Source organism: Mya arenaria, chromosome 4 (assembly GCF_026914265.1).
Source record: "Mya arenaria isolate MELC-2E11 chromosome 4, ASM2691426v1".
NCBI lineage: Eukaryota > Metazoa > Mollusca > Bivalvia > Myida > Myidae > Mya > Mya arenaria.
Genome location: NC_069125.1, coordinates 72,682,283 through 72,697,444, shown reverse-complemented (window position 1 = coordinate 72,697,444; position 15,162 = coordinate 72,682,283). Strand labels below are relative to the sequence as shown.

Genomic DNA, 15,162 nt, shown 5'->3' with positions numbered 1-15,162 from the left:
GTCAATATACGCGAACCGGACAGGGTGGAAATTCATATAATTATTTTGCAAAGAGCCCGGACTACTTACTGGCATGCCCGTTGTTGAAGAGCTCTCCGTCGAAGTTGCTTGCGTAGTTGTGATATCTGAGAGTGTCCAGGTCCATATTGATGTCAAACTCCAGCTGCTCTGGGGCTGGGATGTCGATGGGAGACTGGTGGTCTTTGGCGCACTCCGTGTGGTACATGCCCCAGCTAGCTGGGCCTTCGTATCCATGGTAACCCAGTGGTAACTACTTGGAACGGCTGAAATCGTCAGCGGAATATTTATGGGCGTTTTTCAATGTCAACATGACCAAAATCGGAACTTTGACCAACAACAGTAGAAACAATATATCGTACAAAGATGTTGAGGTCCAGTGTTAGATCGAACTGCATACACCGTCTGGTACTATTGGCTCTAAGCATTGGAACGAACTGTCTATGGGCCTTAGTTAACGTGAGTAACTAAACATTTTCAAGAATCCTATAAAAACTTACCTTTTCAGAGATTATTATGCATTGTTCTAAAACGTATAACCATGAACTATTTACCAATATATTGATGTGTTGTTGTCTGTTGACACGTTGGTGAACACCTATTATGTATATACATGTTGTACATCAGTTATATACTATGCATTGAACTATGTATATGATGTACTGTGTGCTCATTTTCATGTTGTTGTTTTTTCATTGATTAGCCTTACTGGTTATTTAATGCTTGTGTCGGCATTGCTGCATTGCTTTTATTATCTTCTAACTCATTATTGAACAACGTCATATTATGTATTTATATGTAGAAATATGCGTTAAAGTAAATAAACAAGTTTCAAGTTTCAATGATAACAAAAGCAATATTTTTACGAATGGTGCACCAGCCACGAGTGAAAATAACACCAGTCACGAGTGAAAATAACTCAATCTGTGATCACGAGTAAAACATGAGTAAAATGCATTTTCATCTTACACCGCATTTCAATATTTTTAGTTGTCTTAAAGCTGCACTCTCCGAATTGAACGTTTTGACAACTTTTTTTTGTCTTTATAAGGAGCCAATTTTGCGAAATTCCATGGAAACCAGTGATACAAGACTGCTGACAAAAAAATAGATCACAGATTTTTATATTTAAGTTCAAAAAATGATGTTTTATGCACTTTTCTTTAACCGTTAGTAACGGTTTAAGACATAAAACATAATTTTCCGAACGGAAATATGAAAATCTTTGATCTGATTTTTTGTTAACAATCTTATATCATTGGTTTGTAGATAATTACGCAAAATTTGCTCTTTCCAAGACATAAAATGAAAAAAGTTATAAAAAATGTTATATCTGTGAGAGTGCAGCTTTAAGCTTTAGAACAAAGTCTCTTTAATTGGATGATGATTAACACTATGACTTCATTTTGATACGGTATAGGTGACGCTGCGTTACATTTATTTTAGCAACACTGGGGTGATTTATATTTTCACAATAGAATAAATAACATGATACTAGTATTTCCCCGAGAAACATATAAGAAACCTAGGCTACTATTTGTATATATGTTTGTGTTAATAACTCACTATTTTCTAAAATGCTAGGGGTAGTGTTGCCTTCATGTACTCATGTTTGGTTTGGTAAAAAATGCAATAACCGGGCAGGGGCTGCATGATCCAATAGATGATGAACATATATTTGGCCGCTTTGTCACTCGTTCGCGTATATAAGATTGAGACTTACCCGTCTGGTAGTTTTTGTAGACAGTACGGCGTCGGATGTCCTGCACCGGCCGATAGTTCATGGTCATCTTGTGGGCCGTTTGGCCCTCCTCATTCTCGTACAGTGTCCGGAAGGCCGCCATCTGGTACAAAAACAACATGTGGTAATAGAATTATCGGGGGTGGCGGGATCCAGGATTCGACGTTAGAAGGGCATAACTTAGAAACCTTTTGAGATGCGCCTCTTCCTCAGAACCGAAACATATTTGGTTTAGTGTTGGCAGGGGTTGGGGATACTCCCACAAGAAAGTTTAAACTGTTTCTAGTCCGAAAATGGTGATTTAGGACGCACTTTATTACTTTTTCTCCTATTTTGAACGAAAAGTAAAAATTGACAATTTTTTTTGATTTTTTTTTTGGGGGGGGGGGTGTTGCGCACCCCCACCCTGGATCCGCTAGTGAATACTGTTTGACATGCGTCTTTACAGGAAAGGAGAAAGGGATTGCATTGGCTGATTTTCTCCAAGCTTGAAATGCCGGTTCGAAGACTGCATGGAATATTGTGTCGTATACACACACCTGTCTGGTGGAGAGCGTGTTCTTGTTCTCAAACACTGTCCACACGACGGCTTCGTTACAGGTGGGCGTGGTTAGGGAGCCGTTGTACCGGTAGAACTCGCTATGCTCTGTCGTCGGCATCAGTGCGGAAAAGTCAATGTTCAACGGCCGCGATTTACCTGTTGAATGTTAACATGATAGTTAACTCAATTGCATACCATTCATAATGTAAGGTAGTCCGCGATGTAACTAATACATGTTTGCAGTAAATCAAGAAGTAAAGCTTGATGGTTTCTTTCACGAAAGGCCGTTCCAGTTTAAGACATAAACACATTACGATGTCATTGCTCGAAAGTTTAAATAGGGAAGAGTAACTATGACAAAAGGTTCACAAGAGTGTTATAAGGTCACTTACCTTTAAATCGGACGTTCTCCAAGGATAATGAGGGGTTCCAGGGCGGCGTTGTCCCTGTCGTAACCATCAATCTGCCAATGACATTTGAAATTCGTTTTAAGTATAATAGAAACGGGACAGGAGTTCAGTTTCATACATACCTTTATATAGGATAGTAAGAAATATACAGCCTACCAGCCATGAATACCATACTAGTATGTAAATATCAGCTAATTTTGGTATAAAAATACCGTAACAAACACACATATGCTGAGATTAAGAACCCCTCTCACCCCGACCCTCACCCCCCGACTCCCCCTCCCCCAGGTAGCATTGTCTAGCGAAGAGAACCAACTTACGTCGAAGAAGAATCCGAGAACTGCCAGTCCATCCGACATATTCGCAGCCGCTGTAATGTCCATTGCGCTCCGCTTCTTGTGCACGATGTGAAGCTGAAAAAACGAAACACGTGTCAAAATTGGGCGGTCAATGTGTAACAGACACACGTGTCAGAACATGGCAGTATCTAGACAGACGGGGAAAGCAGTGTACGGAACGTTTCAGAACTGGGCGAAATTGGTCAGTAGCGTAGAACACAGAACTAGGCGGCATATCCGAGAGATCCGGGAATGATGAGTTACATGTCACAAGTTACACGTCACACGTGTCAAAACCTTTGGTATTTACTATGTTTGGGTTTGGAAAGAACGTTTCAGCGATTTAGCTTACCGCAATTGGTAAGTAATGGAGAGAACGTGTCAGGATTCTGGAGTTATAATAGGTGGGAATCAAAAATCATCTGAGAAAACCATACTCGATATAAAAATATCATTGTCCCTGTAATATTTAATTTCATTTTCAGTGTCGATTTGCGTGCCGGCAAATTAAAAAAAGAAGAGCGGTATAGTATTTCCTTGTTGATATTTGAATGTGGACTTTCTACATTAATTTTGTATTTAAATGATCAAATTACTGATACGCATACGATTTTTTTCAACAATGAACTGTTAAGTTATGGAGTCTTTGATAAGTTGCTGAGTAATGACACATAATATACCCTACATTCCCTACAAGCATTCTTTGTTGACGAGCCAAGGAGATCTGAATGTGATCATTGTTATCCAGCTGTTCTTTCAAGGGTTGACCTATTCAGGTAGACTATAAACCATTAGGTAGTCTCGTACAGTCATTAACCCGACTTCATTTGGGCGCTTTCGAGCGCACAGAAAAAATATGTAAAATATATTATTATTTAAAATATATAATTATTTAAAGTAACGTAAATATTTCAACTGGAGGTTTGGTTCAGAAATATTACAACATTTTCGAATTTACGTTTGATTACAATGGAAATATTGAGCAAATAAATACTCCATGTATTCGATGTATATAACCTTACATATGAGATAAATCTCGTTCAAAGGACACGAGTTTTACATGGACCACCATTGACGTACATTCCACAGCATCATGAAAAGCATACCTTAATGTGTGATGGAACACCTTAAAAAATGAATCCGGAACAAATTATTTTTTCTAATATAGTACCAGCCGCGTTATCTTTTTCACTGACAAACTAATCATCCAGTGGCGTAGTCAATTTCACTGCAAATTGAGTTATCTTTTTTGCTTAAAAATTATGATGCCTTGTCATGCAAATGCACGTGTTTTACCGCTGTGCGTGACATATGTTTCATATCAACCACGCAGGAACTCGTCTTTCGCCGACGAAATTACCAGTTTGGCGTATCTGTTCAAATCCCACTTAATATCTGCTGAATGAGTTGAAATTTACAATGAACTAGCATTATTTATGAAGTTCTTGGAGAAAACGACATTGGGAGGAGCTGCAATGATTAAGTATGGGAAAAGTCTACGTTGATAGGTTTGCCTCTTATCATTTACTATTTTGTCATTAAATGGATATCTTGATGACTATAATCTGATAATCTTATGTTTTGTCAATAAAGTACAATTCTAATGAAGCAACCCAGACTGCATGCAGTTGCTGTATTACACTTCAGTTACATTGTACGACATATTCGTCACGATTCTGCCTTACAGAGGCCATTCTCCGCGTACCTCGAGGGGGAACTTGTGGCCTCGGAATGTGTGTTCGGAGCCCTCCATGTTCGTCGGTCCCCAATGGAAGTGGGCTTGCAAGGCGTCATACTGCTCCGCCAGTCCACCGCCCGTGATGTAAGTCCCTTGGTTGTCCAGAATACTCAACTGAACTGTATATGACAGAAAACAAGGATTGATTTAAGCATTCCTCACTCACTTCTGACATAGTGTAACACTTATTTTGAAATATCTATAACGAGACATTATACCTTCAAGCATAAAAGATACAATACTAATTTGAATACATAAATTATATCACTTTTGCAAAGGCCATTTTTCAACGTCTGTAAGGTGATATATTGTTCTTCCACTTCATGCACGGCTATTAAACCAACATTCCGCACTCCTTCTGTCTTTATAATCCATTGTCTTGGAGATGTATACTCCTTATTTGAGATATCCGATATACAATTTTTCAATTTTTGGATGCTTGGTGACCCTATAGTATTTTGGTACCATTTGAAAGGGTTTTACGAGTAAAAAATGTAATTACGAGTAGAGAAAGGGATTTACGGGTAGAGAATGGGTTTTCTTGCAAACCGGACGCGTGTTTCCGGCCATGTGACCAGTGCTGGATACCCCGTTTTGCACAGAAGAAGAAGAAGAAGAAGAAGAAGAAGAAGAAGAAGAAGAAGAAGAAGAAGAGAAAGAATATGTAAAAATATATTTAACAAACAAGCTTTTTGGCATAGAAATATTACGAAAAGGGTAATTCCACTTTCGATTTCAGTTAAAATAAAGAGGAAAATATGCTTACTACAATAGCCTTTATCTGTAATGTGTTTTGATAACTTGTTTTACGTATAAGTAATCAGCATGGAATACCCTTTCAAATGATAGCAAACATCAAAATTGTGTTTGGTCACTTGTTAACAAAAAATAAAATTATAGCCGATAGTCCGATAAAATTGACAATCGGATACCTTACAGTACAGTCATAATTGTGGCCCAAGTTATGTTGAGAAAGTAAACACAACAGTTAAAATTGTGGACGATCATTTTATTACGTCTTTTGGTGAAATAGATACAACCAGATAAAACAATGTTGTCACTAAATCTCATGATGTGACATTTCTGGACGAAACAAGATATGGGCGCTATAATAGCATAATACTTTTTATATACACCAGCACGACCACATATTACAAAGTATATAAAAACAATTAATTGCATATTTTGATATTCATGCTTGTAAACAGACACATCCAAGCCATAAGAAAATTTGCATCCGTTTATATTCGCGAAATATCTTGTACCTCCCTTAAATCCAGAGCAGATAAGCTGTCATCTGTCTGCCGTAACGAACCTGTTACCTGGATGCATTTAGGTTTAATTACGCAGAAAATCATAAATCGACATTATATTATATTAAAAAAAAAACCTGAACAGAATATTTGCCTGAAAAGTATTGGTAGTTAACCATAACAATCCAGTTTGTTGACTGTCGATGAAACAATCGTAGACCAACTTTAGATCAGATTGATATCATTCGTTGTTTTCAAACCCACGACACAGGTAGTAAGTGTGGTTATTAAAATGTTTTTATATTCTAAAAAAGAGTTAATTGTTATCGAGCAAGGACCATATACATGTGAACATCTTATTGAGATGTGTGCACACACAACCTAGAGATGGTCCTATACATGTTAACCTGTTATTGATATATGTGCAGACCCAACCCAGCGATGACCCTATACATGTAAACCTGTTATTGATACGTGAGCAACCCAACCCAGCGATGACCCTATACATGTGAACCTGTTATTCATGTGTGCAGACCCAACCAAGCGATGACCCTATACATGTGAACCTGTTATTCATGTGCGCAGACCCAACCCAGCGATGACCCTATACATGTGAACCTGTTATTGATGTGTGCAGACCCAACCAAGCGATGACCCTATACATGTGAACCTGTTATTCATGTGTGCAGACCCAACCAAGCGATGACCCTATACATGTGAACCTGTTATTGATATATGTGCAGACCCAACCCAGCGATGACCCTATACATGTAAACCTGTTATTGATACGTGAGCAACCCAACCCAGCAATGACCCTATACATGTGAACCTGTTATTCATGTGTGCAGACCCAACCAAGCGATGACCCTATACATGTGAACCTGTTATTCATGTGTGCAGACCCAACCAAGCGATGACCCTATACATGTGAACCTGTTATTCATGTGCGCAGACCCAACCAAGCGATGACCCTATACATGTGAACCTGTTATTCATGTGCGCAGACCCAACCAAGCGATGACCCTATACATGTGAACCTGTTATTCATGTGCGCAGACCCAACCAAGCGATGACCCTATACATGTAAACCTGTTATTGATATGAGTGCAGACCCAACCAAGCGATGACCCTATACATGTGAACCTCTTACTGAGATGTGTGCAGACCCAACCCAGCAATGACCCAATACATGTGAACCTGTTATTGATCTGTGCAGAACCCCAACCTAGCGATAACCCTTAACATATGAACCTGTTATTGAGATGTGTACAGACCTAGCCTAGCGATGACCCTATGCATGTGTACCTGTTATAGAGATATGTGCAGACCTAACCCAGCGATGACCCTTTACATGTCATTAAGGTGTGTGCAAACCCAACCAAGCGATGACCCTATACCAGTGAACCTGTTATTGATGTGTGTGTGCAGACCCAACCCAGCGAACACCTGATACGAGTGAACCTGGTATTGATATATTTTCAGACCAAACCCAGCGATGGTCCAATACATGTTAACCTGTTTTTGAGGTCTGTGCAGACCCAACCTTGCGATGACCCTATACATGTGAACTTGTTATAGATATGTGTGCAGACCCAACCCAGCAATGACCCTATACGTGTGAACCTGTTATTGATGTGTGCAGACTCAACCCAGCGATGATCCAATACATTTGAACCTGTTATTGATATGTGTGCAGACCCAACCGCCAGCGATGACCCTGTACGTATGAACCTGTCATTGATATGTATGCAGACCCAACCCAGCGATGACCCTATACGTATGAACCTGTTACTGATGTCTATGCAGACACAACCAAGCGATGACCCTATTCATTTAAACCTATTATTGATATGTGTGCAGACCCAACCCAGCAATGACCCAATACGTATGAACCTGCCATTGATATGTGTGCAGCCCTAACTCAGCGATGACCCTATTCGTATGAACCTGCTATTGATATGTGTGCAGACCCAACCCAGCGATGACCCTATTCATTTGAACCTGTTATTGATATGTGTGCAGACCCAACGCCGCGATGACCCTATAAGTATTAACAGCTTTTGATATGTGTGCAGCCCCAACTCAGCGATGTCCCTATACGTATGAACCTGTTATTGAGGTGTGTGTAGACCCAACCCAGCGATGACCCTAAATATGTGGACCTGTTATTAAGATGTGTGCAGACCCAGTCTAGCGATGACCAAATACGCGTGAACCTGTTTTTGAGGTGTGTGTAGACCCAACCAGGCCATGACCCTAAACATGTGAACCTGTTATTAAGATATGTCCAGACCCAACCTAGCGACGACCATATACATGTGAACCTGTTATTGAGGTGTGTGCAGACCCAACCAGGCCATGACCCTAAACAGGTGAACCTGTTATTGATATGTGTTCAGACCCAACCCAGCGATGACCCCATACACGTGAACCTGTTATTGAGATATGTCCAGACCCAACTTAGCGATGACTCTATACACGTGAACCTGTTATTGATGTGTGTGCAGACCCAACTCAGCGATGACCATATACATATGAACCTGTTATTGATGTGTGTGCAGACCCAACCTAGCGATGACCCTATACATGTGAACCTGTTATTGATGTGTATGCAGACCCAACCAGGCGATGACCCTATACATGTGTACCTGTTATTGATGTGTGTGCAGACCCAACTCAGCGATGACCATATACATATGAACCTGTTATTGATGTGTGTGCAGACCCAACCTAGCGATGACCCTTACCATGTGTACCTGTTATAGAGGTGTCCAGATCGACCCAGCGATGACCATATACATGTGTACCTGTTATAGAGGTTTCCAGATCGACCCAGCGATGACCATATACATGTGTACCTGTTATAGAGGTGTCCAGATCGACCCAGCGATGACCATATACATGTGTACCTGTTATAGAGGTTTCCAGACCCAACCTAGCGATGACCCTATACATGTGTACCTGTTATAGAGGTTTCCAGACCCAACCTAGCGATGACCCTATACATGTGTACCTGTTATAGAAATGTGTGCAGACCCAACCTAGCGATGACCATATACATGTGAACCTGTTATAGAAGTGTGCAGACCCAACCTAGCGATGACCCAGTACATTTGAACCTGTAATAGAGGTGTGCAGACCCAACCTAGCGATGACCCTATACATGTGTACCTGTTATAGAAATGTGTGCAGACCCAACCTAGCGATGACCATATACATGTGAACCTGTTATAGAGGTTTCCAGACCCAACCTAGCGATGACCCAGTACATTTGAACCTGTAATAGAGGTGTGCAGACCCAACCTAGCGATGACCCTATACATGTGTACCTGTTATAGAGGTTTCCAGACCCAACCTAGCGATGACCCTAAACATGTGAACCTGTAATTGAGATATGTCCAGACCCAACTTAGCGATGACCATATACATGTGAACCTGTTATTTATGTGTGCAGACCCAACCTAGCGATGACCCAGTACATTTGAACCTGTTATTGAGGTGTGCAGACCCAACCTAGCGATGACCCAGTACATTTGAACCTGTAATAGAGGTGTGCAGACCCAACCTAGCGATGACCCTTAACATGTGGACCTGTTATTTATGGGTGCAAACCCAACCTAGCGATGACCCAATATATGTGTACCTGTTATAGATGTGTGCAGACCCAACTTAGCGATGACCCAGGCCATGTGAACCTGTTATTTATATGTGCAGACCCAACTTAGCGATGACCCAGTACATGTGTACCTGTTATTTATATGTCCAGACCCACCTTAGCGATGACCCAATACATGTGAACCTGTTATAGAGGTGTGCAGACCCAATTTAGCGATGACCCAATACATGTGTACCTGTTATTTATATGTCCCGACCCAACTTAGCGATGACCCAGTACATTTGAACCTGTTATTGAGGTGTGTGCAAACCCAACCAGGCAATGACCCTAAACATGTGAACCTGTTATTGAGATTTGTCCAGACCCAACTTAGCGATGACCCTATACATGTGAACTTGTTATTGATGTGTGTGCAGACCCAACCTAGCGATGACCCAATACATTTGAACCTGTTATTGATATGTGTGCAGACCCAATCAGGCGATGAACCTATACATGTGTACCTGTTATTTATGTGTGCAGACCCAACCTAGTGATGACCCTATACATGTGAACCTGTTATTGATATGTGTGCAGACCCAACCAGGCGATGACCCTATACATGTGTACCTGTTGATTATGTGTGCAGACCCAACCTAGCGATGACCCTATACATGTGAACCTGTTATAGAGGTGTGCAGACCCAACTTAACGATGACCCAATACATGTGTACCTGTTATTTATGTGTGCAGACCCAACTTAGCGATGACCCAGTACATTTGAACCTGTTATTGAGGTGTGTGCAAACCCAACCAGGCAATGACCCTAAACATGTGAACCTGTTATTGAGATTTGTCCAGACCCAACTTAGCGATGACCCTATACATGTGAACTTGTTATTGATGTGTGTGCAGACCCAACCTAGCGATGACCCAATACATTTGAACCTGTTATTGATATGTGTGCAGACCCAATCAGGCGATGAACCTATACATGTGTACCTGTTATTTATGTGTGCAGACCCAACCTAGTGATGACCCTATACATGTGAACCTGTTATTGATATGTGTGCAGACCCAACCAGGCGATGACCCTATACATGTGTACCTGTTGATTATGTGTGCAGACCCAACCTAGCGATGACCCTATACATGTGAACCTGTTATTGATGTGTGTGCAGACCCAACCCAACGATGACCCAATACATTTGAACCTGTTATTGATATGTGTGCACACCCAACCAGGCGATGAACCTATACATGTGAACCTGTTATTAAGGTGTGTGCAAACCCAACAAGGCGATGACCATATTCGTGTGCACCTGTTATTGATGTGTGTACAGACATAACCTAGCGATGACCCTATACATGTGTACCTGTTATAGAGGTGTGTAGACCCAACCCAGCGATGACACTATACATGTGGACCTGTTATTGATGTGTGTGCAGACCCAGCCTAGCGATGACCCTATAAATGTGGACCTGTTATTGATGTGTGTGCAGACCCAACCTAGCGATGACCCTATACATGTGTACCTGTTATAGAGTTGTGCAGACCCAACCTAGCGATGACCCTATACATGTGGACCTCTTATTAAGGTGTGTGCAGACCCAACCTAGCGATGACACTATACATGTGTACCTGTTATTGATGTGTGTGCAAACCCAACCAGGCGATGACCATATACGTGTGAACCTGTTATTGATGTGTGTGCAAACCCAACCAGGCTATGAACTTATACATGTGAACCTGTTATTAAGGTGTGTGCGAACCCAACCAGGCGATGACCATATACGTGTGCACCTGCTATTGATGTGTGTGCATACATAACCTAGCGATGACCCTATACATGTGAACCTGTTATAGAGGTGTGCAGACCCAACCAAGCGGTGACCCTTTACATGTGTACCTGTTTTTGATGTGTGTGCAGACCTAACCTAGCGATGACCCTATACGTGTGAACCTGTTACTAAGGTGTGTTCAGACCCAACCGAGCGATGACCCTATACATGTGAACTGTTATTGATATGTGCGCAGACCCAACCCAGCGATGACCCTTTACATGTGAACCTGTTATTGAGGTGTGTGCAGACCCAACCAGGCGATTACCCTAAACAGGTGAACCTGTTATTGATATGTGTCCAGACCCAACCCAGCGATGACCCTATACATGTGAACCTGTTATTGAGGTGTGTGCAGACCCAATCAGGCGATGACCCTATAAGTGTTAACCTGTTATTGGGGTGTGTGCAGACCAAACCCAGCGATGACCCTATACATGTTAAGCTGTTATTGAGGTGTGTGCAGACCCAACCCAGTGATGACCCTATACATGTGAACCTGTTATTGATATGTTTGCAGACCCAACCCAGCGATGACCCTATTCATTTGAACCTGTTATTGATATGTGTGCAGACCCAACGCCGCTATGACCCTATACGTATGAACCTGCTATTGATATGTGTGTAGCCCCAACTCAGCGATGACCCTATACGTATGAACGTGTAATTGATATGTGTGCACCCCCAACTCAGCGATGACCCTATACGTATGAACCTGCTATTGATATGTGTGCAGATCCAACCCAGCGATGACCCTATTCATTTGAACCTGCCATTGATATGTGTGCACCCCCAACTCAGCGATGACCCTATACGTATGAACCTGCTATTGATATGTGTGCAGACCCAACTCAGCGATGACCCTATACGTATGAACGTGTTATTTATGTGTGTAGACCCAACCAAGCGATGACACTATACGTATAAACCTGTTATTGAGGTGTGTGCAGACCCAACCCATCGATGACCCTGAATATGTGGACCTGTTATTGAGATGTGTTCAGACCAAACCTAGCGATGACCAAATACGCTTGAACCTGTTATTGAGGTGTTTGCAGACCAAACCAGACGATGACTCTAAACATGTGAACCTGTTATTGAGATATGTCCAACCCAACCTAGCGATGACCCTATACATATGAACCTGTTATTAAGGTGTGTGCAGACCCAACCTAGCGATGACCCAATACATTTGAACCTGTTATTGATATGTGTGCAGACCCAACCTAGCGATGACCCAATACATTTGAACCTGTTATTGATAGGTGTGCAGTGCCAACCTAGCGATGACCCAATATATTTGAACCTGTTATTGATATGTGTGCAGACCCAACCAGGCGCTGTTACTGATGTGTTTGCAGACATATCCTAGCGATGACCCTATACATGTGTACCTGTTATAGAGGTGTGCAGACCCGACCAAGCGATGACCCTATACATGTGAACCTGTTATTGATGTGTGTGCAGACCTAACCTAGCGATGACCCTACACGTGTGAACCTGTTACTAAGGTGTGTTTAGACCCAACCCAGCGATGACCCTTTACATGTGAACCTGTTATTGATATGTGCGCAGACCCAACCGAGCGATGACCCTATACATGTGAACCTGTTATTGATATGTGCGCAGACCCAACCCAGCGATGACCCTATTCATGTGCACCTGTTATTGATATGTGGTCAGACCCCCCCAGCGATGACCCGATACAGGTGAACCTGTTATTGATATGTGTTCAGACCCGACCCAGCGATGACCCTATACATGTGAACCTGTTATTGAGGTGTGTGCATACCCAACCAGGCGATGACCCTATACGTGTGAACCTGTTATTGGGGTGTGTGCAGACCCAACCCAGCGATGACCCTATACATGTTAAGCTGTTATTGAGGTGTGTGCAGACCCAATCTCATTAAAATCAGATCCCCAATACACGCTTCACGACGTTACGCTATAACGTAATGGAATGAAGTGAACGTCACGATATGATTTTAATGAGATTGGTGCAGACCCAACCCAGCGATGACCCTATACAGGTGAACCTGTTATTGGGGGGGGGGGGGGGGCAGGGTAGGGGTGCAGACCCAACCCAGCAATGACCTTATACGCGTGAACCTGTTATTGATGTGTGCAGACCCAACCCAGCGATGACCCTATACGTATGAACCTGTTATTGATGTGTGTGCAGACCCAACCCAGCGATGACCCTATACGTATGAACGTTTTATTGATATGTGTGCAGACCCAACTCAGCGATGACCCTATACGTATGAACCTGCTATTGATATGTGTGCAGACCCAACCCAGCGATGACCCTATTCATTTGAACCTGTTATTGATATGTGTGCAGACCCAACACCGCGATGACCCTATACGTATGAACCTGCTATTGATATGTGTGCAGCCCCAACTCAGCGATGACTCTATACTTATGAACCTGTTATTGAGGTGTGTGCAGACCCAACCCTGCGATGACCCTAAATATGTGGACCTGTTATTGAGATGTGCGCAGACCCAACCCAGCGATGACCCTAGACGTGTGAACCTGTTACTCAGGTGTGTGTAGACCCAACCCAGCGATGACCCTATACATGTGAACCTGTTATTGATATGTGTTAAGACCCAACCCAGCGATGACCCTATACGTGTGAACCTGTTATTGGGGTGTGTGCAGACCCAACCTAGCGATGACCCTATACGTGTGGACCTGTTATTGAGGTGCGTTCAGACCAACCCAGCGGTGACCCTATTCATATGAACCTGTTATTGAGGTGTGCACACACAACCCAGCGATGACCCTATACATATGAACCTGTTATTGATGTGTGTTCAGATCCAACCCAGCGATGACCCTATACGCATGAACCTATTATTGATGTGTGTGCAGACCCAACCCAGCGATGACCCCATACATGCGAATCTGTTATTGATGTGTGTGCAAACCCAACTCAGCATTGATCATATACATGTGAACCTATGATTGAGGTGTGTGCAGACCCAACCTAGCGATGACCCTATACATGTAAACCTGTTATTGAGGTGTGTGCAGACCCAACCTAGCGATGACCCTATACATGTAAACCTGTTATTGAGGTGTGTGCAGACCCAACCTAGCGATGACCCTATACATGTAAACCTGTTATTGAGGTGTGTGCAGACCCAACCTAGCGATGACCCTATACATGTAAACCTGTTATTAAGGTGTGTGCAGACCCAACCTAGCGATGACCCAATACATGTAAACCTGTTATTGAGGTGTGTGCAGACCCAACCTAGCGATGACCCTGTACATGTAAACCTGTTATTAAGGTGTGTGCAGACCCAACCCAGCGATGACCCTGTACATGTTAAGCTGTTATTAAGGTGTGCAGACCCAACCTAGCGATGACCCTGTACATGTAAACCTGTTATTAAGGTGTGTGCAGACCCAACCCAGCGATGACCCTGTACATGTAAACCTGTTATTAAGGTGTGTGCAAACCCAACCTAGCGATGACCCTGTACATGTAAACCTGTTATTAAGGTGTGTGCAGACCCAACCTAGCGATGACCCTGTACATGTAAACCTGTTATTAAGGTGTGTGCAGACCCAACCTAGCGATGACCCTATACATGTTAAGCTGTTATTAAGGTGTGCAGACCCAACCTAGCGATGACCCTGTACATGTAAACCTGTTATTAAGGTGTGT

At 42.5% G+C, this 15,162-nt stretch overlaps 1 protein-coding gene and 1 pseudogene across 1 annotated transcript in view; one reads left to right on the top strand and one right to left on the bottom strand.

Annotated features, from left to right (window-relative positions):
- The window catches only part of LOC128229773 (sodium/hydrogen exchanger 10-like), a 216,996-nt gene that overhangs the window by 39,147 nt on the left and 162,687 nt on the right, over window positions 1-15,162 (top strand). The gene's annotated exons all lie outside the window — the stretch shown is intronic.
- Window positions 1-15,162, bottom strand: part of LOC128229774 (carbonic anhydrase 1-like) — a 38,172-nt pseudogene that overhangs the window by 309 nt on the left and 22,701 nt on the right.